The sequence below is a fragment of the Dipodomys spectabilis genome, unplaced genomic scaffold (assembly GCF_019054845.1).
Source record: "Dipodomys spectabilis isolate Male_0828 unplaced genomic scaffold, ASM1905484v1 ptg000157l, whole genome shotgun sequence".
Taxonomy (NCBI): Eukaryota; Metazoa; Chordata; class Mammalia; order Rodentia; family Heteromyidae; genus Dipodomys; species Dipodomys spectabilis.
Window position 1 is genome coordinate 12,311,292 of NW_024870834.1, and position 27,903 is coordinate 12,339,194.

The window sequence follows — 27,903 nt, forward strand, 5'->3', positions numbered from 1 at the left end:
CTTTTATTCTTTCTGGTGGAAACATAGAATTCCATCATGTATACATACTATATTTTCTTGATCCATTTGTCCACTGAGAGGCATCTGGGTTGATTCTGTATCTTGGTAAGCAATGGTGCCATGAACATGGTTGTACTTTTGTGTGGCCTTGTTTACCTTGCTTATGTTCTATTGGATAAATTCCCAGGAGTGAGATTGCTGGCCCCTACTATCAAGGCAAACTATTTGCCATTTCAGCCACACACCAAAGGCTTGGGTTTTGGTTGTTTTCTATTTTTTTAAGATGGGGCTTCATGATTTTGCCAAGATGGGCTAGGAGAATAATTCTTTCATCTCATCCTCCTGAGTAGCTGGGAATACAAGTATACACCATAAAAACTCACCTTCAGTAATGCATATTCATTAAGATATCACAGAGATTACAGATCAATTCTTTTGTTGGTCAGTGAAATGATCTTTTTTGTCTGCTAGTATCATGGTCTATTCCATTTTTTACATCTAAAACATCCTCTTCTATTTTTCTGTTTTTGAGAAGGAGCTATACAAACTTTGGAAGCTGGAGAAAAATAATTATTCAAAAGCAGATGCAGGCAATTGAATATGAGAAGGACAGAAAGGTTCAGAGTGATTTTCTAAGAGTTTAGAAGAACAACACCTATTGTGATGCATGTCGAGACACTATGGGGGAGCCTTGTGTGATCCTGAAGCATCTGTATCAACTCCGGAGAAAAATTCTCCCCATTTAGTGCTGGAAGCTGCAACTGGTGTTGAATGCATCCCTTCACATCTGGTTAACATCCAAAGAACTGAGTAAATTCAGTGACTTTCTGAGTGAGTCCTGCCGTAATCAAGGATTCTCCACAAAGAAAGATGTTTTCAAGTGGCCTAAAAGTGGTTTGTAATTTATCCTAATTGTCTTTATTTGAAATTTATTCAAAAACAAATGAAAGGTATGTGTGTAATAAAATAGAACAACAATAAATTTCTGATTTTCTATGCCTGCCACTGTCTAACCTGTTTAAACAAGGGCATTTCCCTGAGTGTTCTTTCAGAACAGTTGCTCTGACTCTGCCTGCTTTCCAAAAATATATCTGATACATTGTCACATTCCCAAGAAACAGACAAGAAATTCATTCTGGGGATTGCAGTCAGTTCTGCTTTCCCATCAGGCATCTTCATTGTCCTCACCTTTGTGTTTAGTACTTAGTTTATACTCTTGCTAGTAACCCTTAAGATCAAGCTCAAAAGAAATCTAAATGAAACACCACAAATACTGTTTTTAGGTTCTTTGGGGAAACACACACACACACACACACACACACACACACACACACACACACACACACACACACACACACACATCTTAACCTGTATATCTCACCTCCTTTCGCAAGCATATGTTTTCTGCAAGGGGCATCTGTTGGATGTTGTCTTTCTGAATTAAATATTTCCAACTACGTCCATGTCATTTTGGTCTATTTTAGATTTGAGTTACTAAATATGTGCTGGGTAATAGACTCATTCTGGAATGATAACTCCCCAGGGTATTTGGCATGGCTACCATAGTTCACAGCCACATGCAAGTTACTAGTAAATATAAAATGACATAAGTAATTATCTTTTACATATTGTTACTTACTTTCAATCTAAAACCAAAACAATGGCTCACTCCTGTAAGGTTCATTACTTAGAAAGGTGAGATAAGCCATATTAGAATCTGGTTTGAGTCCAGTCGGGGCAAATAATAACTTCATGAAGTTGTACAAATCTGTGATTCCAGCTTTTGTGGGATGCTTTGGTTAGGAGATTTATGGTTCTATGCTAAGCTGGTAAAATAATTCATGATACACTATCTCCATGGAGGAAGTTAGGTATAGTTTCTCCTGTCTGTTACCCCAGATAGAGTGAGAAGTGAAAATTAGGAAGGCTTAAGTATAGGAATGGATTTAGTGAAAACAAGTGAGGATTTCTGTGAAAACAGCCAGTTCACAAAAGGTCTGGAGGTGTAGCTCAGTGATGGAGTGCTTGCTGACCACTTTGAGGTCTTGAATTCGACCCATAATGCTAAAAAAAGCCACAAAACTAAATAAAACTCTTCTGTTCCCTCTTATTATATTCCTTTAAGAGAGGATAAGAATGAGAAAAAATTACTCTAAAGGATAAAGAATTAGTACATGAATCAAAAGTTACACATTTCAGGCATTTAAAGGAGACCCATTGTTGGGTGTCCACTGAAATTATTGAAGATTTTCTGATGGATGGGAACCAATCTGAAATAATATTCACTGAGTTTCAAATAATAATACTTATTACAGAGGAAACTTTTCTTTCTCTGTGATAAGTATTGTGTTTATAACTATTAAAAATTGGAAAAGTGGGCAGGGAAGGTGTCTCAGTGGTAGAGTGCTTGCCTTGCAGGCATGAGGTCCTGGGTTCAATTCCTTAGCACCACATAAGCAGAAAAAACTGGAAGTGGTGCTGTGGCTCCAGTGGTAGAGTACTATTCTTGAGCTGAAGTGCTGAGGGACAGTGCCCAGGCCCAGAATTCAGGCCCCATGACCAACAAAAAAAAATTGGAAAAGTAAAGATGGAAAAACATTAATGTTACGAATGACATTCACTCCATAATTAATAATGCATTTTAACACAGAAGCATTGGAGATTTGGCTTATTTTATACATCTTCCCCTATCATCTTAAATTTGTACACTCAATGTATCATAACTGGTAGGTAATACCTGATATGCAATTATCTGAATTGCATATAATTTATACAATTTCGTGTATCCTATCCTGCTAAATATATACAGGAAATTCCTCCTTGCATTTTATGTAGCTTTACATACCTTTTACAATTTTTTTTGACTTATTTGTGCTCTAGAATGTTTGTTTAACTGGATAACTTGCCCTATTAATTTTAGGTCAGCTGTAGGTAAGCATTGAAGTCAATATTGTTGGGTTATCTAAATAAACCAGCAAATCTGCCCTTTCTGAATATTTGCTCCTACATTGTGGTTGCTTATATAGTCTTTTTTGCAATCTGGATATTTGTCCAAAGGTCTTATTTTAGGTTGTCTGTGAAGAGGTAGACTCTCTTTAGATGAGACATTATATCACATGTTGTCTGATGCACATGGGTATATCTGACATCTGAGATTGGGAGTTAGTAAAGTGGCAAGCTAGTCTCATGTGTTGTGTACAAAATGACATGCACATGCCTTATGTACATCTTTTTGAATAAAAAAATAAGAATTATAGGGCTGGGAAGGTGGCTCAGTGGTAGAGCATTTGCCTTGCATGCCTAAGGCCCTGGGTTCGATTCTTTAGCACCACATAAACAAAAAGGAAAAAAAAAAAGCCAGAAGTGGCGCTGTGGCTCAAGTGGTAGAGCGCTAGCCTTGAGCTAAAGAGCTGAGGAACAGTGCCCAAGCCCAGAGTTCAGGCTCCATGACCGGACCCTCCCCCCAAAAAATAAGAATTATGGTTGATTTCCAAAAATTTCTCTAACTCAAAGAATAAAATTGAATCTTATACAGTATGGCTAACTGCTTTCATTTGTTGTCTGATTTTGTGATATATGTTAATTATTAAAATGAAAGGTCAATTTTTATGTGAATGTTTGTTGGTTTTACTATATTGAGAAACTAAGACAATCTTTCCCGTTCCATTGTAGAATGGTATTCAATATATACAAACCCTCAAACTACCTTTCTTTTCTGAACATTAAGCATATATTCCTTTACTCATTTTACTGTGAAAATTTAGCGTAGATGGAAGACTTTTGAGTGGGAATATGCTCATAGTTGTTAGTATTAATTTTAGTTTTAGCTTAGAAAATAAACTACAAATTTTAATTTGATAAAATTTTCTTAGCATGAATTCACTCAAAACTTACAGCACCCTTTACAACAAATTCGAAATAAATAAACCTTAAGGTTCTGCCTACTAATTTCTCTTAAATGTAAACTAGTACAACCATTCTGGAAAGCAGTCTGGATGTTCCTGAAGAACTAACTAACCCACTGATACCATGCCTGAGCATCTACCTTGAACTCAGTCATGAGCCAGAATATGATAGACACCTGCACACCCCTGTTCACTGATGCATTGTTCACAACAGCCATGACGTGGAAACAGCTCAGATGCCCCACAGTAGATGAGTGGATCCAAAAACTGTGGTACCTATGCACAATGGAATTTTACACAGCCATTAGAAAGAATAAAATAATACCACTTGCAGGGAAATAGATGAAACTAGAACAAATCATGTTAAGAAAGGTAAGACAAGATCAGAGAGACAAATGGCACATGTTTTCCCTGATAAACAGAAATTAGATCTAAAATGCACTGGACTATGATAAATTATTCAGGATTCTAGATTCTCACACACAGTGAGACCAAAAGTGGGTATTCAGGAGATAAACACAAGGGCTCAATGCCTAAATGTCTCTTCATATATAAATAAGATAGAATACATACTGAAATGGACTCCAAGATATGGAAGCAAGAGACCCTCTTTGCTTTTTCCCTTTCTCTTTCTCAGTTTTTAATTAATTATTTTGTTTACTTTAGGTACAGGGCATTCAAGTGTACATCTTCAGAAGGGTTGGGGGGAAGGGTACAGAACTCAAGGAAAAAGTGTGAAAAAGTGGAGTAGTGGAGCTCCCTGGAACCTGATGAAAGCAAACTAATCAACCTGTGAGTGGGGATGGGAGGGCGGGAGGGACTGGAAAAGAATGAGGAAACAGAAGACACTGCATGAAAGAAAATGTACTCATGTCCTGACTCTTAGAAACCCTCTGTGCATACCTCTACAATAGCAATAAAAATAATAAAAAGAATTAATAGACATGCAGTGTTGGGTCTTCTTCTGTCCCACGGAAGACAAACTGGGTCCGAGGAAAGGTAAGTGCCCCACTTGCCTGTTCCCCAGCCTCCCTTTGCCCCGGAGACAGTCAGAGGCTGGGAGGAGTCAAGTCAAGCTGGAACTCATTTATTACCACACAGCAAGCACTTTTTAAAGCAAAAAACCACGTGGCATGGAAGGGGAGGAAAAGGAACCAACCCATCACTGTAAAGGTCACCCTATCATGTGCCTGAGCTTTCTATACTTTCCTTGCTGTCTGGGAGCTGTTCACGCACTGATGTCACTTGGCCTGGTTGTGGAATCCAGTCAGATTTTAACATAAACAACTCAGGCTCTGCCCACTCAACTCCCTCTCAGCACCATGTTTGCTGCCCATGTGCCCTACAATGCAGCTACTTGAAAAAAAATTTATGTAATATTATATTCTAGAATCAATTCATAGTTGAAATAAAATAGTCAATCATAGGTAACAAATGCTGATAGAATAAACAACATACCTAAATTAGACATGAACAGATATTTGTATTTGAAGGCCAAACAAGTCAGTATTTACATAAAGCATGTTATGGAAGCCATGGACTAGGATTCTGGAGTTCTGAGGGTTTTTTTTTTTTTTTTTACTATTTTATATTGTGTCCGATAAATTACTATACTTGATAGAGAAGAAATTGTATGAAGAAGTTGCAGATTCCGGTAAAAGATGAATACAGACAAAAAGCCCTTTAAAATAAAGAAGGAACTGGCACTTGAAAGCTATGGAAAAAAGGTGAAGGGCACAAGGAGTAGAAGATGAGAAAAAGGTGAGAGGAAAATGCCGGCATAGAATGTCATGTATATTTGATCAAACTGTGGAAACGGAAGGAGGAAATGGGTTGGGAGGGGTAGATTAGAATAATGAAGGGGTGATACTGATGAAGATGTATTGTATAAATGAGCTGATTTTCTAGATAGCAACCCATTTGTACAACTACTTACTAATAAACTGATTTGCTGAATAGTAACTCCTTTGTACAACTACTTCAAGATAATAGAAATTAAGAAAAATGAGGATCAGTAGGATCATGGAAGAAGGAAAATTGGAAAGGCTAGAGAAAAAGGACTGAAAGAGATATCTGCAGTAAGGAACAAGTCATGGAAAGAAAGAAAGAAAGAAAGAAAGAAAGAAAGAAAGAAAGAAAGAAAGAAAGAAAGAAAGAAAGAAAGAAAGAAAGAAAGAAAGAAAGAGAGAGAGAGAGAGAGAGAAAGAAAGAAAGAAAGAAAGAAAGAAGGAAGGAAAGAAAGAGAAAGAAAGAGAAAGAAGGAAGGAAGGGAGGGAGGGAGGGAGGGAAGGGAGGGAGGGAAGGAAGGAAGGAAGAAAGGAAGGGAAGGAAGGAAAGGAAGGAAGGAAGGTTGGTTCTTTATTTGCTTATAAAAGCTTCTTCCTTCAAAACTGCAACCCAGGTCTCTCCTTTAGGTGATCCTCTTCAATGTTCTAACAATATTTATGTATTTCTATCAAAGTTTTAGAATGTTATGTGTTTTTCTACTGTACTCTTAACTTCTCTATGTAGGGATTCTGAATTCCAGAATCCTTCACAAAGCCAAAGATTTGAAGAGTCATCACATATGTATTTGTTTGGATGAACAAACTGATCTTCCTTTATGTATTGATGTGAAACCTTTACACTTTATTTGCACCAATATGTAGGTAATTGTATAAACTTTTGCAAGCTCTTGTTTTAAAAATACCAGCTGAGAATTGATTTATTTGTAAAACAGCACAATCTATAAGGTAGAACTAGACCTTGTGAAAAGAGTAGAAAGCAAAGCATTTCAGTCAATTTGATTCAGATGCATACAGTCAGGAAACATATGAGACTCTCACTGGAGGTGGTATGAGAAGTACATTCGTTTTGTGTGATTTTGTTTTGATTATGGCAAGTACAAAATATTCATATGCAAATATGTTCACTTTCTGGAAATGATCTGACAAGTACTCATTGCCTTTGGAAATGGATTACACTGTGAAATATATAGGTGAGTTAGAATAGCTCTTCAACTGAATTATTTTTAAATGAACTATGTTAATAGAAAATGAGATGTTGAATCATAACTTGGGTGATAAATTTCATTAAGTAGCTGTGATTGCAAGTTATAACTCTTGTTTCTAACAATAGAACTGAGAAAGACAATCAAGAGAAACATAAACTGCCATGTATATATGTATACATTTCCTTCATCTTAATATTAATACAAAACAATATAAAGGTGTTTGTGCCATGTAAGCAATATGACAGATGACAATGACAACAATAACCAGTACTTTGCTCATCATTCTCTAGGGAAAACATAACCAGTGATACAGTGTGTGAGAGAGATGTATTAATGATGATGTGGCTCTTAGAAAGAGAGAGAAAGATAGAGAGAGAGGGAGAGAGTACTGGTGCTGGGATTTTAACTCAAGCCCTGGTCACTGTCCTTTAGCTTTTTCACTAATGGATACTATTTTGGTGTTCAACCACTTGAGTTCTAGCTCCACATCAGGTTTTTGTTGTTTTTGTTGCTGCTGCTGTTTTCGTGTTTATTGGTGAGTGTTCAGGACTTTCCTGCCTTGTCTGGCATTGAACCATGATCCTCAAATCTCAGACCCTTGAGTAGCTAGGATTACAAATGTGAACTCCTGCCACCCAGTTGGCTCATGGAACTCTGAAAGTGACTAAACTAACTAGGTCATTCTGTCAAGCAGGAAAGAGTAAAAAAAAAAAAACCCAACACTTTCAAGACTGTAAAGACTTAGTGTTTCCCTTTGAGTTGATGGTAGGGAAATACACAGTTGAAAGGCAATAAGGAGAAATTCTCTTTTATGGGGGGAAGACAGCGTTTTATTCTGCTCCATTCATATTAGCGAGGGACTATGGTTTAGATGTTGTATTCATCCTTAAATACTTTATCTTAAACTCTTAATGTTTAGCGTATTACTATTAGAAAATGGAACATCAGAAAGATAAGGCCAAGTGAAATATATTTATGTCAATGAGCATATGCCTTTGAAAAGAAATGTGGGCCTACTTTTCTTTTTTTTAGCTTCCTGACTCAAGATATAAATGGTTTTGCAGAGCATGATTTCCCGTCTTACCACAAGCTTAGAAATGAACCAATCGTAGCTCCAACAAATCATTATCTCCACTAATTCATCCCCTGCCCCCACCCCCTATCCCCACCCCCTGGCCACCAGTAACCTGATTTCCTTCTAGCAGCACAGGCTTTTTAACCATGTCTTCAGCCATATGTGTTGTTGGGTGACATTTGAAATCCAAAGCAATAAGTAGTTGACTGGCTAAGGAAATTATACTTGCCTTTGTCAATGAATTTAAATTCTGTCATCTCATTTAAAAAATAAATACCCAAAATATTTTTGCCTAGTATTGTGACACCTTGCAGCCTATTCAAGTTGACATACACAGTATCCCATCACCCTGACATTTTTGGGAGCATCTGTGAACTTTGCTTTTCTCATTGAAGAGTGGGTGTGCAGCTTTCAGAAATACTTTTGAGTGTGCTTCTGTGTAACATTAGCTAACAAATACTTGCTCAGTAACGAATGTCATGTCATCACAATAATTACTTAGCAACAGTTCACTTGGGGCAGCTGTTCTGGAGTTTTTATTATGTAGTATTTGTGCTGTGTTCTATTTACCTAGGACAATGTCTTACATACCCTGATGAGAAACGCTTCTGTTTTGTTCAGCCTCTGTAGGGCTTATGGCTTTGACTAGCCTTATACTTATGCAGTCACACCAGAGTAGAATGAAAGGGTACTGTTAGTGGAATATGAAACTTTAGGGAGAGAGAAGTTTATCAATTGCGCATACCAGAACATGAAATAAAAATAATATTGTCTCATAATGAATTTTAACACAGTCTCTTACTTTAATAATCTCGATGGCAATAGGGAAAGTAGAGGTGCTATAGACTCCTGGTTTGTAACAGTAGAGGCCGCTTCTCTGGAATATTCCAGGAAGCATTAGTTCAATAAGATTCCATTAGTTCAATAAGATTTCTTTTTCATGAATATTTTTAATTATCTTTAAGTAGTTGTACAAAGGAGTTGTCATTCTACAAAGCAGTTTGTGAATACAATCTGTTCTGACCAATGCCACCCCTTTCGGCATTCGTACCTACCCTACCAAACTTACCCCTTTCCTCGCTTTTCTTAATTTTTAGGATACGTATTGAATTCATTTTGCAATGTAGCAAAGTGATTGATGTACATAGTTCATACTGATCTGGTTCATCTTTTCAACATTTCACCCCCTTTCTACCCACCCCTTCTCTTATTCTTGTGGTGTTTAACATGAATTCTCGATGGCATTTCCCCCCTTCACCTCCTTCCTTCATCTCCTCTTCTCCTCATGACCCCACCACCCCTCTTGCAAGTTCTCATTTCCTGCTACTTATTTTGTTGGGGTTTGCCTAGATTTTTCTAAAGAATTGCACTATTTGAACTCTCTATACTGGCTATTATATGTCAGTTAATTAATGTGTAACCACATGGATAACACCCAGTGTGTTTGCTGATACACTTAGTTAGAATGTGCTCTAATTTTAATTTGTCTCTAATGATCTCAGGGAGTAATGATTGTTGCTGCCTATTGATGGAACATGACTGTAATCCTAGCTACTCAGGAGGCTGAGATCTAAGCATCACAGTTCAAAGCCAACCTAGGCCCAAATATCATCATACTCTCATCTCAAACATACATACATACATACATACATACATACATACATACATACATACATACATACATACATGCATGCATACATGCATGTATACATACATACTAGACAGAAGTCATATTACTCCACTTCTTTTGCCTTGAGCCAGGTTCAACCCTTGGCCCTGAGTTCAAGTCCCAGGACTAGCAGGCACACACATATTATGTCCCCCCATACACAAACACAACAATCAGTAAATAATTATATATATTGTTCTGTTTTTAATGCAGTTTCTTTACCAGAGATGAAAACTTCACTATTTTTGAAAATGTAAATCAAATAAAAGCTACATTATAATTTTGTTTTAACTCTACAGATATATGTTACAGTTGGGATTTATCGTAATATAACATAAATGTTATGTTGGTGTGCTAGTGTTTGTTTCTATAAGAAACACTAAGAAGAAGGTAACATGAACCAGATAAGTTTCTTGAATTCACAAAGGAAAAGAAGTTGTGTTCTTTGATATTCATTTAAGTGGGAAAGTAAGTGAAGTATTAAACTCTCTGAGACAATCATAATCAAAGATGTTGCAAGGACCATATAAATACAATAAATGCCTCTAAATGAAGTCACTCATTAAACCATCTTTGTTCCTGAACAAAGCACAGAGACAGAACAGCACAGAGACCATTCAGTGATCTCCACAACAATTTAAATCAATGTCAATATCAATAACTTTATTTTTGGTCAGTTGTGGGGCCTGAACTCTGGGCCTGGGCGCTGTCCCTCAGCTCTTCATCTCATGGTTAGCCTACCATGTGAGCCAAAGTGCCACTTAAGGCTTTTTCTGTTTATGTGGTGCTGAGGAATGGAGCCCAAGGCCTTATGCATGCAATGCAAGCATTCTACCATTGAGCCACCTTCCCAGCCCAGTATCAATAACTCTTACAGGTAAGATTTGAGAACATCCAGTAAGTGTGAAAGAACAACAACACAATTCTTAGAATCCCACTTCTTATTTGTTATTCTTCAGGGAATGATGTGTAGCAGAAGTTGGAAATGCAATATCAAAATCCAGTTTACTATTTAATATAGGTCATATACTGAGAAGTAACCACAGACCTAACATTCATATCCTTCTGTGGGTTTATGAAAATGGATACTGTGTGAAAATGCTAGCATGCTTTTTCTTTTAAGGCTTATAGTTGGTTCAAATATTCAAGAAGTTTCAGTCAAACTGAGTTTTCTTCTCAAATTATACACCATATAGGAAGTTTGCTTTATAGATACTTCTTAGAGTAGATCATAAAATGTCATTGTCTGACCCTTAGTTTGGCTGAATAAGAAACTCCTATTATGCCCGATGAACTTTCTAGTAGTCTCCTACTCTACAGAATGGGGTAGAAAAATATGAATCTTCATTTTGTACACTTTCCATTTATATTTTGTATACACTTTAAAATTTTCTAAAGAACACTCATTTTTCAAACAGATGCTTACAAGTAAAAACAAAGCAAAACATACCATAAAAGTAAATAGAAGATGATAAAAAAAGACTATGCACCTGCTGTGAAAAGTCAATCTTATTTTTAATGATAAACAGGCTACATATTGAATTTTATAAAAAATATTTTTCTACCAAATCCACAAATCAAAAGCAATTTGTCAATCTATATCAGGCAAAAAATAAGATTAGGTATCCTTTTTAGAGTTGAAAAAATATTTGCTAGCTTTAGTATTGTTTTGTTTGTGATCATTTGGGTTAATGCCCAAAAGTGGGATTGCTGGGTCATAGGGGAGCTCTATGTGGAGTCTTTTGAGGAACCTCCATACTGCTTTCCAAAGTGGTTGAACAAGTTTACACTCACACCAACCATGCATATGTTTATTGTAGCATTATTTATGATAGCTAAGATATGAAACCAACCCAGATGCCCCTTAGTAGATGAATGAATCAAGAAAATGTGGTATATATACACAATGGAATTCTACGCCTCCATCAGAAAGAATGACATTGCCCCTTTTGCTAGGAAATGGAAAGACTTGGAAAAAATTATATTAAGTGAAGTAAGCCAGGCCCAAAGAAACATAGGTCCCATGGTTTCCCTTATTTGCAATATCTAGTATGTGTCTGAGTCAAGCAAAAATGTTCAGATAAGATGATGTTAGGAGAAATGAACCCCAAAATATGGACACAAGTGTTTTTTTTCTTTCATGTGATTGTTTCTAACCTATTTATAAGGTGATTTTTTTTCTTTGTATGTCCCTCCCACCCCGCCACAGTAAAGTCTTGATTTCACTGTATTTGATGTTGGTATAATTTAGGAAGTGGATGTGAAAAAAACAGATTGTTTAAATAGGGATATAGGTGGACCCATTGCAACAATGAGTTGTATAAGATGCTATGTTGAAAAACGAACCTTACAACTTTGGTGTGTGTGAGGGAAAGAGTTTAGTCACGGAGATTGGAGGGCAGGGATGGTAAGGGAAAAACAAAGGAAGAGGCAACAATGCTTGATAAGAAATGTACTCATTACCTTGTTCATGCAATTGTAACACCTCTGTATGGTATTTTCACATAAAAAATTTAAAAAAAATAAAAAGTGTTTGAAAGAAGTTTAAGTCTAAGGAAGGAATATTTATTCTATTATACTGCAATCCAAACTGATCTTACACAAGTACGGTAGATTTTTTATCACTAGAGGATAAAGATTTGTTAACTTGGTGTTATGACATATCTAAAATGTGCTCCAAAGGCTCTCTTGGCTTGGTAACTCATCAGGTTCTAGGAAATAATTGAATAATAAATATCTTACCTTCGTGGATTAATGCTTTGGTGAAAATTGATTGGTTTATTGGGAGATGATGAAAACTGTAAGATATCAAGCTTACTTAGATAAGTTAGGTCATCAGGAGTATACCCTTGTAGGGTAAATCTTGCTCTTGTTTCTCTATTTCTAGAATATGAGATAATTTTTTTCTGCTATGTCTGTCTGCCATGAGATAATAACTCACCACAACCCAGAAACAATGCAACCAATTAAGCCTGGACAGGAACTTCTGAAACAGCAAGCTAAAATTAGTCTCTTTGTTTGTTTGTCTGTTTTCCAGTTGAATTTAATCATAGATATCTGAACTGACCTGAATTCTATTCAGTTGATCTCCAGTGACTAAAACCTGATAAATTCATTTTGTTGATTGTATTTATTTTTCAGTTGATAAAATTGATTTAATTGTAACAAAACTCTTATCTCTTTCAGTTCTTTAAAAGATGATCTCCACCAGGATAGGCTAGATAGAACCACATATACAGGCAATAAAAGTGTAACTTACTTCTTTTCTATAATAATTAGCCTTATGTTTTCCACAGAAATAAAATTTGTTTATGTGGTTTATACTTGAAATAATCATTTTTGACCTGTTTTTTTTTTGTTTTTTTTTTTTTTTTTTTAATTTAATTTTATTTTATTTGTGAACATACTGTACAGAGGAGTTACAGTTACATGGGCAGGATAATGTGTACATTTCTTACCAAGCATTGCAGCCTCCTCCTTTGTTTATCCTTCACATCCCTTCCCAGCCTCCCCCCTCCCCCCCTAATCCCAATCCTTCTCCTTCCTCCCTCCCCCCAGCCCCCCCCCCCCCTACCAACATTGTAAAGTTCGTTTTGGACATGACAACTTGTACTTCTCATTGTTGCAACAGGTCCACCTGTATCCTTAAACAACTGGTTTTTCCCCATCTCCTCCACAAGTTATACTGACATCAAATATAGTGAAAGCAAGGGTTATACTGTGGGGAAGGGACATACAAAGCAACAAAGAGATAATCTTATAAATGTGTTAGAAACACATGCATGAAAGAAAAAAACATTAAAATACACATCTAAGGGTTCATTTTCCTGACATCACATTATCTGACCTTTTCCGCTTGACTCATACATATACTAGATATTACAAATAAGGGAAACCATGGGACCTACGTTTCTTTGGGCCTGGCTTACTTCGCTTAATATAATTTTTTCCAAGTTTTTCCATTTCCTAACAAATGGGGCAATGTCATTCTTTCTGATGGAGGCATAGAATTCCATTGTGTATATATACCACATTTTCTTGATCCATTCATCTACTGAGGGGCATCTGGGTTGGTTCCATATCTTAGCTATGGTAAATAATGCTGCAATAAACATAGTTGTGCTGGTAGCTTTAGTGTGGTCTTGTTTGTAAACATTAGGGTAAATGCCCAAAAGTGGGATTGCTGGGTCATAGGGGAGCTCTATGTGGAGTCTTTTGAGGAACCTCCATACTGCTTTCCAAAGTGGTTGAACAAGTTTACATTCCCACCGACAATGAATTAAGGTTCCTTTCTGTCCACATCCCCTCCAGCATCTGTTGTTGTTAGAGTTCTTGATTTTTGCCGTTCTCACTGGAGTGAGGTGATATCTCAATGTTGTTTTGATTTGCATTTCTTTTATGGCTAGGGATGTTGAACATTTCTTCATGTGTCTATTGGCCATCCTTCTTTCTTCTTCAGAGAAGTTTCTCTTTAAGTCTTTCGCCCACTTATTTATTGGGCAGTTGTTTCTTTGAGGATTTGTTGTTGGGGGGTTTAATTTTTTGAGTTCCAAGTATATTTTAGATATGAGACCCTTGTCCGTTGTATGGCTAGTAAAGATCTTCTCCCAATCCGTGGGCTTTCTATTGATCTTGCTAGCTATGTCATTTGCCCTGCAGAAGCTCTGCAACTTTATGCAATCCCATTTGTCCAACCTTTCTTTGATTTGTTGTGTTTCCAGGTCTCTATTCAGAAAATTTCGGCCTGAGCCAAGGAGACCTAGGGTTTCTCCTATTCCATCCTGTAATGTTTTCAGAGTGTCTGCTTTGAGTTCAAGGTCTTTGATCCATTTGGAGTTGATTCTGGTGCAGGGTGATATATAAGGATCTAGCTTAAGTTTTCTACATGTAGTTAACCAATTTTGCCAGCACCATTTACTGAAGAGGTTGTCTTTCTTCCATTCTATTGTTTTAGCTCCCTTATCGAAGATTAGATGGCTATAGGTCTGTGGGTTCATTTCTGGGTTTTCAATTCTATTCCATTGGTCCTGAGGTCTGTTCTTATGCCAATACCAAGCTGTTTTGATTACTATGGCTTTATAGTAGAGTTTGAAGTTTGGTATTGATATTCCTCCAGCAGTGTTCTTTCCATTCAGGAGCGTTTTTGCTATTCGGGGTCTTTTATTGTTCCATATGAATTTTTGGATTGCCTCTTCTATTTCCTTGAAGAATGAGGGTGGAATTTTGATAGGTATTGCGTTGAATTTGTAGATAGCCTTGGGAAGTATTGCCATTTTCACGATGTTAATCTTTCCAATCCAGGAGCATGGGAGGTTTTGCCATTTTTTAAGTTCTGTGTTGATTTCCTTTTTCAAGATTTTAAAGTTTTCATCATAGAGGTCCTTCACTTCTTTAGTTAAGTTAATTCCTAGGTATTTTATTTTTTGTGGGGCTATTACAAATGGAGTTGCTTTCCTAATTTCAGCCACACTTTTCTCATTGTTGGCATACAGAAAAGCCATTGATTTTTGGGGGTTAATTTTATAACCTGCTACTTTGCCGAAGTTTTGAATCAGCTTGAGTAATTTGGGAGTGGAGTCTATGGGATTCTTTAAATACAAGATCATGTCATCTGCAAAGAGGGAGAGTTTTATTTCTTCTTTCCCTATTTGGATCCCCTTTATGTCTGCATCTTGTCTTATTGCTGTAGCTAGGCATTCTAATACTAGATTGAAGAGAAGTGGAGAGAGTGGGCATCCTTGTCTTGTTCCTGAGTTAAGAGGAAATGGCTTTAGTTTTTCACCATTGAGTATAATGCTGGCTGTAGGTTTGTCATATACAGCCTTTATCGTATTGAGGAATGTTCCATGGATTCCTAATTTTTCCAAAACCTTCATCATAAAGGGGTGTTGGATCTTGTCGAATGCTTTTTCTGCATCTATTGAGATAACCATGTGGTTCTTATTCTTGCTCCTGTTGATGTGATGAATAATATTAATTGATTTGCGTATATTGAACCAGCTTTGCATCCCTGAAATGAATCCTGTTTGATCGTGGTGTATGATTTTTTGGATGGATTGTTGAAGTCGATTGGCCAAAATTTTGTTGAGAAGTTTTGCATCAATGTTCATCAAAGAAATGGGTCTATAGTTCTCTTTCTTTGATGAGTCCCTGCCTGGTTTTGGGATGAGGGTTATGATGGCTTCATAGAATGTGTTCGGTAGTGAGCTTTCTCTTTCAATTTCATTGAAGAGTTGGAGGAGAATTGGTGTGAGCTCTGCTTTGAAGGCCTTGTAAAATTCCGCTGTAAAACCATCTGGTCCTGGACTTTTCTTAGCTGGGAGGTCTCTTATTGCTGTTTCTATTTCAATGCTTGATATGGGCCTGTTAAGCTGGTTTAACTCATCTTGGTTTAGTTTTGGCATGTCAATATTTGCTAGGAAAAGGTCCATTTCTGTCAAGTTCTCAAACTTATTAGCATAAAGTTTTGAGAAGTATTCCCTTATAATGTTCTGAATCTTGGTTGTTTCCGTGGTGATGTTTCCATTTTCATCTCTGAGTTTATTAATTTGGGTGTGTTCTCTTCTTTTTCTGATAAGATTTGCTAAGGGTCTGTCAATTTTGTTAAGTTTTTCGAAGAACCAACTCTTTGTTTTGTTGATTCTTTCTATAGTTTTTTTGGATTCTAATTCATTTAATTCTGATTTAATTTTGATTATTTCTTTCCGTCTACTGGATTGGGGTTTATCTTGCTGCTCTTTTTCAAGGAGGTTTAGATGTGTCATTAAATTGCTAGTTTCAGATTTCTCCAATTTGTTGATATGGGAGCTCAGAGCTATAAACTTGCCTCTGAGTACTGCCTTTGCTGTGTCCCAGAGGAGCTGGTATTTTGTGTGTTCATTTTTGTTGAATAGCATGAACATTTGAATTTCCTTTCTAATCTCTTCCATGACCCACTCTTGATTCAGCAGTGTGTTGTTCAGCCTCCATGTGATACTGGACTTTCTTTGGTGGCTTTTGGTGTTGAGTTCTAATTTTATTCCCTTGTGGTCAGAGAGAATGCAAGGTATAACTTCAATGTTTCTGAATTTAGACAAGTTTGCTTTGTGGCCTAAAATGTGGTCTATTTTAGAAAACGTTCCATGTGCTGCTGAGAAAAACGTGTATTCTGATGCTGCTGGGTGAAATGTTCGGTAGATGTCTGTTAAGTCTAGTTGATCTATGCAGCTGTTTAGATCTGCGGTTTCTCTGTTGAGTTTTTGCCGAGTTGATCTATCTAGTGGGGAGAGTGGTGTGTTAAAATCCCCAACAATTAATGTCTTTGGATCTATATGGGATTTGAGGGAAAGTAGTGTTTCTTTGATAAATTTGGGTGCTCCATTGTTTGGCGAATAGATATTTAGAATTGTAATATCCTCCTGAAGGAGAGATCCTTTAATTAGTATGTAGCGACCTTCTTTATCTCTTCTCACGAATTTTAATTTGAAGTCTATTTTATCTGATATTAAGATTGCAACTCCCGCCTGTTTATGGGGGCCGTTTGCTTGGTAGATTTTGTTCCAGCCTTTAACATTGAAAATGTGTTTGTTTTTACGGGCAAGATGTGACTCCTGCAGGCAGCAGATAGAAGGGTCTTGTTTTTTAATCCAACTAGAAAATCTATGTCGCTTAATTGGAGAGTTCAGTCCGTTAACATTAAGAGATAGGACTGAGAGGTATTTGGGAGTTCCTGCCATGTTATCCACCTTCTTGGGGGCTGCGAAAACTAGGTTCTTCCTATGGTTCTTGGATTCTCAGTTTGGGTGCAGTTTCTTGGCCTTTGTTGCGGTCTTGTTGGTTTTCTATGTGTAGGACATCTTTAAGAATCTTTTGTAGGGCTGGTTTGGTGGAGATGTATTGTTTCAATTTTTCTTTGCTATGGAAGGTTTTTATTTGGCCTTCAGTTATGAAGGAGAGTTTAGCTGGGTACAGTATTCTTGGTTGATAGTTGTTTGTTTTTAGGGCATGGCATACATCATTCCAGGCTCTTCTTGCTTTGATTGTCTCTGCTGAGAAATCTGAGGTGATTCTAATTGGTTTCCCTTTATAGGTGATTAACCTTTTCTCCTTGACAGCTTTAAGGATCTTTTCCTTGGTCTGAGTTGATCCTGTGTGGATTATAATGTGACGGTGGGATGTCCTATTCTGGTCTGGTCTATTTGGGGTTCTAAAAGCTTCTTGTATCTGAATAGGCCTATCTTTTTGTATGTTTGGGAAGTTCTCTGCTAGGATCCTGTTAAACAAATTTCCTAGACCATTAACTTCTGTTTCTAGGTGCTCCTCTACACCCATTATCCTTAGATTAGTCCTTCTGATGGTGTCTTCTAGGTGTTGAATAGATCTATCATACTTCTTGGACTTGTCTTGGATGGTTGTATGTTCTTTCTCTATAATATCTAGGCTGTCTTCAATCCCTGAGATTCGATCTTCTGCATGGTCTAACCTGCTGTCAAGACTCTCTACTTTGTTTTTTATCTCTTTTCCTTCTAATTGGTCAGCTTTGATGGCTTCAAGTTCTTTGTTGAAGCTCTGTTTTAGGTCTTGTATGAATTTCTTTACTTCCTTAATTTGGTGTTCAGTGTTTGTTCTCAAATCACTTAGTTGATTGGTTATGATTTCTTTGGACTCCCATTCCTTCTGTTGGGTTCCATTCAGCATTCCCTTTGTGGTCTCCCTGACTTCCTTCAGCTCTTTGTTAATGGATTCCATGAATGCCTTTACTGATCTTTGTGTGTTCTCTACCTGGTCTCTCAATTCCTGAATTACTCTTTGATTAGCTTCCTCCCGTTTGTGGGATTCCTGCAGTTCTCTTTCCTCCCGTTCCTGGGATTCCTGCAGTTCTCTTTGAGTGTTCTCAGCCTGCTCACGCCATTCCTCCCTTTCTCTTTGAGTATTCTCAAGTTGTTCACACAAATCCTGTATCATTTTTTGAGTAGCTTCCTCACGCTTATGATATTCCTGCATAAACTTTTGGGATGCCTCCTCTCTCTCCCTATCACGCTCATACAGAGTCCTTTGTAAGTTGTCAAACTTCTCATTTATCATATTTGCCACCAGTGTTTGTAGAGCTATTTGGGAACTCTCCTCTGGATTGTTCATTATCTGATCTGACCCCTGATTATCAAGATTGGGAATTGAGATACCTGGATTTGCCATTTTTCTTGTGTTTTTTCGGCTTACTCTGCCCATTTGAGATGAAAATAGCACCAGTTTTGTGCTAGAACACTATCTTAAGGCAACCATCAACCAACGTTTGCATTTATACAGTCAATAGTCTACAGATACAATCTAGTTCAACAGATACATCTATTCAACATCAAACAACTATATGTTAATGGGCTTCGAACCGCAGAGAAGAATTTGGGAAACCAGAAATTTTTAGGGTTAGGGAGAGATGTGGGTAAAAATTAGGAATAGATTGGTGTGGGGAGGCACAGGGAGAGTTAACTATGTCCTAATCTCAATGCAGGAAATAGGTTGGGTAGGATGCAAGTAGAGAGGGAGAGAAAAAGAAGAAAGGTAAAGGGAAATGAAAAGAGACCAGAAAAAAAATTAGAAACGTAAAAATTAATATAGTTATGGAGATTGAAAGACCATCTATTTAGAGAGGAATGTGAATATAATGAGAAAACAGGAGGGAGATAGAGGAGATGTGAAAAACTTAAAAAATGCTTAAAATATTATATAGGTATAAAGAGGTAGTACTGCTATTAAGGAATTTAAGTCTCAGAGGTTTTGGATTGAGTAATAAATTTGTGGATTAAGTGTGTACACAATGGGGGATAGGGTCTACTAGTTAACTATGAGTTTATCAGGATGTGCAGGACAAGAGTTAAGGCACATACAGAAGAACAAAAGAAAGGAAAAGGTGAAAAGGATAAGAAAGGGAGAAAAAAAAAGATCAGAAGTTCAGTAGAGCTAGACAAAAAACAAAAAGATAATTAAGAAAGAAAGAAATAAAAAGAGAGAAGACAAGAAAAGAAAGGAAAACGTACATTCACGTATTCCTAAAATAAAAATTATAAGAGGAAAAAAAAGTTACTGGAAAACAATTATTTTTTCAAAAAAGGCAAAAATTAAAGATTAATAAAAGTTTTAGAAAAGGAAAAAAAAATTTTATATATATAAGGTACCAAAAAAAAAAAAAAAAAGAAAAAAGAAAAAAGAAAAGAAGAGAAAAAAAAAAAGTTCTTTGATTTTTTTTTTTTTTGATTTTTTTTTGGGAGGGGTGGGAAGAATCCTGTATCTCCCTTTTGTCTGTTACCAGCCTCTTGTTGGAGTCTCTGGTCAGCTTGAGGTCCTGTGGCTTGATTGGTTTCTTAAGTCAGTTTGTTCGAACAGGCAGAAAAATGCTCTGCTTTACCCAAGATTTTGAGATCCCCCTCCCAGGTTAGTTTAATGGGAGGGTGATCTGCTTTGAGAATCACAAAAGAGGGGTGATGAGGCTAGGTTCTGGTAGAGTTGAGGCCTTTCAACAAACAGTAGCTTTTCCCTGGGGCTATTTTGTGAAAAATTCACAGAGCCCACCCTGGAGCCATTCTCAGGGTTTCTGTTTTTCAATTGATTGTGGAGGCTGCTAGAGGGAGGGGCAGCCTCTGGCTCTGGTTACCCAGTGAGGAAAGCCACTCCAATGGCTGGTGCCTGAGCTGGGTGACTTTTCCCTGGATGGAGCTGAGTCTGGCAGGTCACTTCGCCGTTAAGTTCTTGTGACCTGTTAAATGACTCGTTTTATTCCAAGGCCTGAGTTGGAGCTAGCAGCTCCTCTGAGCTTTGTCGGTATCCAAGATGGAGATCACCGGTGCTGGGGGGGGAGGGGTGGCCTTCCCTCCTCTGCTCCCTGAGAAGGAGTGAGGAAGTGGGGCTACTCACGCCGAGTCTTGGATCCTGGGTCGTCTCTGGTCTGCAAAGTGCAGGATGAAGTTGTCCGCTCCTTGTCGGTTCTTGCTGGTGTTGAGTAGAATCCTCTCACCCTCTGCGTCTGGCTCCTTCGTCCCGGACTCTCTGTGTGAGCGCTCAGGTATGGCCGCGGCTGCGGTAGCCGCTGGACCCTGCCGCCGCCGCCGCAGCGGCTGCTGGCAGGCGGTCAGATGTGTCTCCTTGTCTTGGCTTCCCCTCTCTTGTCTAACTCTCTGTCCTGTGATGGCACACTTGGTGTGATTCTCTGGCTTAGGACTGTTCACTGGAACTCTAAAACTGCTTTCTATGCGAGAGCTTGTTCAGATTCCAGCTTCTCCTCCGCCATCTTCCCGGAACTCTCCTCATTTTTGACCTTTACAATTCAAGATTGGGTGTATGCTATAGAAGAGATCAACTGGATCATTAAAATAATTACATTTATTTTTTGTCTGTCTTTGGGCTTGAACTCAGGGCCAGGGCACTGTCCTTGAGCTTCTTTGCTCAAGGCTAGCACTCTACAACTTGAGCCACAGCACCACTTCCAGCTTTTTCTGTTTATGTGGTACTGAGAGCTTCATGCATGCTAGGCAAGCACTCTACTGCTAAGCCACATTCCCAATACTGTAATTTTATTCTATTTATTATTATTATTTAAATTACATTCTCTTCATCTGTCATCTGAGGCTGTCAGTGACTTGCTTACACAATACTGACACTGAGAATAATAGGGAAGATGTACAGCAGAACAGTCTCTTAGTTTTACCTCCGATCACATGACTTTTGTTACAGAGATCTCAAACTACCACCAGGGGAAAGACATAAATCTAGAATCATGGTTATGTGTCATTCATTGTTCCACCTACTCTCTTTTCTACAAATGGAAAACTAACCATGATTTTGAATAGTCTACCTTCTTCTGAAAAATCACTTTTCCTCATTATTAATTTGTATTAATTTTCTTGGACATTAATCCAGATGAGAATAGAAGGCCAATTCTGAGCTCTCTGGCAGGGATGTGATGGAAGCATCATCTAAGCCAAAGACCAGTCAGCAACTAACAAATTGCAAAAAATGATGCTCTATTCAGCACCCTGTAGTTAATAGTACATAAATAATGTAAACATTTTCAAGGTAAGAGTTTTCATCTCTGTTTGTAGGAAAGGTTAAAGAAATGAAACTTGTGGTAGAAGATTGGACTGGATTTAAAATAGGATGTTTGGTGGAAATGATATTATCAGTCAAAATATCATTATGTACATATAAATATATCTTCCTGAAACAGTGAAAGGAAATGAAAAGTTATAAAGGATAAATATAATTAAACCTACATGCCATTTTCATAAAAGTTCCTGAATCTGTATTTGTGGTTGATCTTTTTTCCCAGTATGAAGGAATATTAACTGGTATACATATTATTTCTGTTTTATTTATTCATCTATCTTTTGCAATAGATTATTTTGAACTAGAAAAATTTGGACCACCCTTAAGGTCAGAGGAAACTACTATTTCTTCTACCTCCCCCAGTCAATATTAACAGCTAAATTTCTACCATGAGAATGACATTTTCATATCCCATTAGTGATAATTGTTATTTTTATACTGCTCATGATCAATTCTTACTCTGCTAATACATGAACATTGATCTAGTACCATTCCAATGATTTCCAATTTCAAAACCTATGTAACATATCTCAGAAGTTCAAAAACGGCTGTGGATTAAACAGAGGAAAATGCTGGGTTGTAAATCCCATTAAGTGACCTAATTGTAATCATTAACAATTACAATTAAGCCATGCCTTTTGTGTCCAATATTCAGTAGGGGAAATGGTTTTTATTTTCATGATGTACTAGATGCTATTATGCATCTAGAAATCTTTTGCAAATATAGAATCTTCCTGAGATATAAACAATAAACTTTAAACTTGAAGTTTATCTTAACATATGAATTCCTATGGATATCACTGGGTCAATTATACCCTAGCTGGCAATTAATTGAATTCAAACTCACTACAATGATTAAGACTACAGGGTTGGGAAGGTGGCTTAGTGGTAGAGCACTTGCCTTACAAGCCTGAAGCCCTGGGTTCAATTCCTCAGCACCACATAAGCAAAAAGAACAAAGCTGGAAGTGGCGCTGTGGCTCAAGTGGTAGAGCGCTAGCCTTGAGCTGAAGAGCTGAGGGACAGTGCCCAGGCCCAGAGTTCAGGCCCCACGACTCGACTCAAAAAAAAAAAAAAGATTAAGACTACAATAGATTATGATTTATGCTAAATATTGCACATAGAATATTTTTCAGTTATCTTCCAAATGGTGTGTAGAATCTTTCTGCGCTGCAAATGATACAGAAGTCTCCAAGTTCTCCTTCTTAGACATCCAGTCTGAAAAGTTTTCAGTGTGTTTTTTTGGAAAAGAAGTTTTTAGAAGTTGTTGGCAAATTTTATTTTCTATGTTTTGCCATTCTTGTTGAGACTGCCTGTCCTGTTCTAAGAGGTTTGGGAACAGATAAGAACAAGCTTATTTCCTCCCTCAAACTCAAAACAGTTTATTGCCAAATTTGTTTCTGATAGGAAAAATGCATTAGAAAGGTATTAGATCTTTTTACATGCTCAGCCTCACAATCCTTTGCCAATGCTATCTAGTTATTTCCAGTTCAACAAGTATTAACTTAATTTGATCAACTTGACTTTTTTTTCAAGTCAAGGCACAGTAATAATTCTGAAAGTAAACAAGTCAGAATGGTCCTTAAAGTGCCAGGCAGATAAATCAAAAAGAATATAAGTGAGGAATAAGACATCAGATACATTATGAAGCAAGACTCAAATACATAACGACAAGAAGTTCATGGGAGGCCCTCTGCTGAACTGAAGATTGGAGTCTGTTTTCACAGTAGTGACCTTTCTAAATTAATGATCGTATAACTATCATTCTTACAAATCACAAGTAGTACATGTTTTAACATTTATCTTCACAATTTCAGGTAGAAAAACAGCTATTTTGAAGCCTTAATCATCCTAGAATTGAAATAAAAGGACAAACCCAATAGTATTTCCTGTTTTCCATTTAAGTGTTTATTACCCCATAAAGAATCCGTATAGATTGATCTGGCTTCCCTCATCTCACCCCACCCCACCCCACCCCGCCCTGCCCCGCCCCGCCCCGCCCTCCTGAATCCTCAAAGATATCCTTCTCAGTGTGCTGAACTTGGTAAATTTTTACTAAATTTATTTCTATTCACTCCAAGAAAACTTCCATAAGCATACATGTTTCTAGACTCTTTCACCCTTCTCTCCTTAGCCAGAGTAATAAGCAACTATATATTCTGCTTACTAAAAAAATAAAATCAGTGACATAGTGATTACAAGCTGTATTATTTACAGGTATTATTCCATTTTTTCTTACATTAATCAAATGTTGAAAACATTATTAATGCACTGATATATATATAGAGAGAGAGAGAGAGAGGGAGAGAGAGAGAGAGAGAGAGTGTTATAGCGAAGTAAACACCCTGGTCCAATATTGCATTGCTAACAAGTGATAGAGACAAAATTTTAATTGAGTCAACTTAGGTATGATTTGTATTTTCTTACTGGAGTTAGTGATGGATAATTAGAGCCTGTACTTTAGAAAGGACTCAAAAGGACTTCAAAAAGTACTTACTGAATTGGGGACAACTAGAAGTGTAAGCTTTTAGGCGATAAAATCAAGTATAAAATGTGACATCTTTATTAAATAACAATGCATATATGCTAAGTAGAGAATTGGATATATAAATCTGGAGTCAGTGAAGAATTCAGAACGGAAGGTAGACATTTGGGAACAACTGACATATAAATAATATTTAAAATTACAGAACTAGAAGAAAGAATTTGGAACTTGTATGAATGGAAGTAAATTTACTGCACCCTCAGCATTTAATCAGTTTCTAAATCATAGTAAATGGTTCCTAAATACCTACTGAATAAACAGATATATACATCAAATGCTACAATACATCAATATTAGGCCAACATTGGCTATGAGGAACAATTGAAGAACATTTGCTTTAAATTGTTTTCATTTATAGATTTACAAGCTAACTAGATTAAGTAAAATATATATGAAATTTTGCAAAAAGGAATCAGGTCATGGCATTACAATATCCAGCTTAGAGCTCAAGGTTGAGGATTTGATTTTATACAATGAATTCTTGTTTTGAATCAATAATTTGATTTAGATGGTTTAAGCTTTACTATCTAAGAAACAAGGAATTAGAAATTATAAACAAAATGAAATTCATGAGTGGAATATATTTGTTTCCTAGGCAATTTTCATCACAGTTAATACTTATGAATTTTCCTGGACATAAATTCATGTGAGAATTGAATGCCAGTGTCATAATTCTATGACATCATGAAAGAAGTTATTCTGGTAAGTTGAAGAGGAATGAAGGAAAATGGAGAGAAACCTACTTTGGTTTACATAAAAGTATCAAGAATTTGAGAAGAATAGAATTCCTTTGGTTTCAATCTGGTCTTTCTGCCAGCTTATTAGAGTAATGCTTTGGGTTGTATGGCAATAAAAAATCTTTTTTAGAGCATCAATCACTGATAAGAAACAGTATGACCAAAGAAGACAAGCTTATGTTCCTTAAAGGAAATTTTTTCTTATAGATCTTTGTCTCCCAATTCTTAGGGTTATAGAACAAGATCTTTTTTTATTTTTTCTTTTCTTTTCTTTTTTGCCAGACCTGGGGCTTGAACTCAGGGCTTGTGCACAGTCCCTAAGCTTTATTTGCTCAAGGTTAGAACTCTACCACTTGAGCCACAGCACCACTTCCGGCTTTTTCTGTGTATGTAGTACTGAGAATTCAAACCCAGGGCTTCATGAATGCTAGCCAAGCACTCTACTTCTGAGCCACCTTCCCAGCCCCAAGATAGTTTTAGAGTTGAGATAACACATATCATACTTAGTAATAGTTTAAAATTGTGCTTCTTCTGTTACTTGACTAGATGAAAAAATAACATTATCTTATGTTGCCTTTCTAAAATACTTTTTTTTTTGGTAAAAATCTAGAAGTTAAAAACATATACCATATAGGATATTTTGATCTGCTGTTGAATAATATTAGTTAATTCGCTAACAATTGTCTACAAATATAACCCTAAATGTGCAAATGTAAGAAACAACACATAGATAATCTAAAATAATATTTTTAAACCAAGCTGGTGCATAGACATAGATTAGGAAAGGACAAGAAGAAATATCTGCTGAATCATTTAACTAAGTTAATTAGATTGCTTTTTTAAAACTGTCTAGGTCTGGGAAGGTGGCTCAGTGGTAGAGTGCTTGCATTGCATGCATGAGGCCCTGGGTTCAATTCTTCAGCACCACATAAGAAAAAGCCAGAAATGGCACTTTAGCTTAAGTGGTAGAACACTAGCCTTGAGCTGAAGAGCTGAGGGACAGAATCCAGGTCCAGAGTTCAGGCTCCATGACTGACAAAAAAAAAAAAAAAAAAAAAAAGCAAAAAACTGTCTAATCATAGTTAACAAATATGGCCAGGGAAGAAACTCAAACATGTAATGACCAGAAATTATCTATTCCCCCAGTGAGAATCATACTAGCATAATCAATTTTGCTTCAGGAATTAAATTTTCTTCTTTTTCAATTAAAAACAATTATCAACAAATTTCATAATCTAATTTAGATGTGTTTTAAAATTAATTAACTAAAATTAATTAAGTTCTGTACTTTCTGGGTCTTGATCTCAATTCCTTGCATTATTGCTCAAATTCTTTGCTTATGGCTCGTGCTATAGATCTTGAGCCATGCCTCTCACCTGGCATTTTGCTCATTAATTAAATGGAGTCTTACAGACTTTTCTGCCTAGGGCTATTTCTGCATAGGTGCGATTCTCTAGGATTAGCCTTTTTTTCATGTATATTTTATTGTAAAAATACTGTACAGAGGGCTTACAGTTGCGTCAGTAAGGTAATGAGTACATTTCCTGTGGAGCATTGTTACCTCCTCCTTTATTTTTCCCCTACCATTCCTTCCTTCCCCACCTCACCAACTCCTCTCCCACCTCCACCCACCAAAATTGTAAAGTTAATTATAACATAGTGTCAACCTGTATCCTTACTGAAGCATTTTGTGTTTTCCCTTCCCCTCTCCAAATTAGAAAAGTGTATAAAAAAATGTGGGGCACCAGAATCAGATACAGTGAAAACAGGGGTTATACAGTGGGGGAAGAACAAACAGAAGAACAAAAGAGTCACATAGCATTATAAGTATGTTAAAAAAAAACACTAGCAAGAAACAAAATAAAACAACAAAAACAAAAAACAAAACAAAACCAAAAACACTTGTGTCCCTGTCTTGGGGTTCATGTCGCTTAACATCATCTTATATGGTCATATGTACATAGCTTTTGAACTTTTTTGCTTGTCTGATATATGTATTAGTTATTACAAATAAGGGCAATCATGGGAGCCATGTTTCTTTGGGCCAGTGGAGATAGATAGATAGATAGAGATATCTATCTAGGTATCTATCTCTATATATAGAAATTCTATGCCTCCATCAGAAAGAATGACATCACCCCATTTGTTAGGAAATGGAAAGACTTGGAAAAAAAAATATATTAAGTGAAGTAAGGACCAGCCTTCTGAATAATTACAGTTAAAGGCAGGAGCCAAGAGTACCCAGTTTGTTTTTAATGTTAAAATTCATCTAAAGTAATTCTATTCTTCAAGTCACAAGCTCATTGAGCAAAGGATTCCATTGCATAGGTCTGTATATTATTCATACTGATATTCTCTTCCCAGAAAAGTCCTCCTTAAGAAAAATATCAGAGAGCAGTGTGAAGAAGAAGCAAGAAAGACCACTGGACCGACCAAAGTCGTGCTTGGCTGCATCCTAGCCCAGCGCCTCAGTTCCGCCACCACCGTGCCCAAGAGAAAGACTGAAGGTGATGCTAAAGGAGATAAAGCAAAGATGAAGGACGAGTCACAGAGAAGATCCGCCAGGTTGTCTACGAAACCTGCTCCTCCAAAGCCAGAGCCCAAGCCTTAAAAAAGTCCCTACAAAGCAGGGAGAGAAGGTACCCAGAGGGAACAAGGGGAAAGCTGATGCTGGCCAGGATGGGAATAACCCTGCAGAAAATGGAGATGCCAAAACGGACCAGGTCACAGACAGCTGAAGATGCTGGCGATGCCAAGTGAAGTGTGCGCATGTGTGATAGCTATGTACTTCCGGTGACTCTACAGGTTGAAATACTATTTTTATAAAATTTTATAAAAATGCAGACTTTTGTTTTACTTTTTTTAAGCTATATTTTAGCACACAGAACATTTGGGAGCATCTGTCA

At 37.0% G+C, this 27,903-nt stretch overlaps 1 pseudogene; it reads left to right on the forward strand.

Annotated features, from left to right (window-relative positions):
- The first annotated feature begins 667 nt into the window (after nucleotides 1-667).
- LOC122118860 lies at nucleotides 668-27,757 on the forward strand (annotated as a pseudogene).
- The last annotated feature ends 146 nt before the right edge of the window (nucleotides 27,758-27,903 follow it).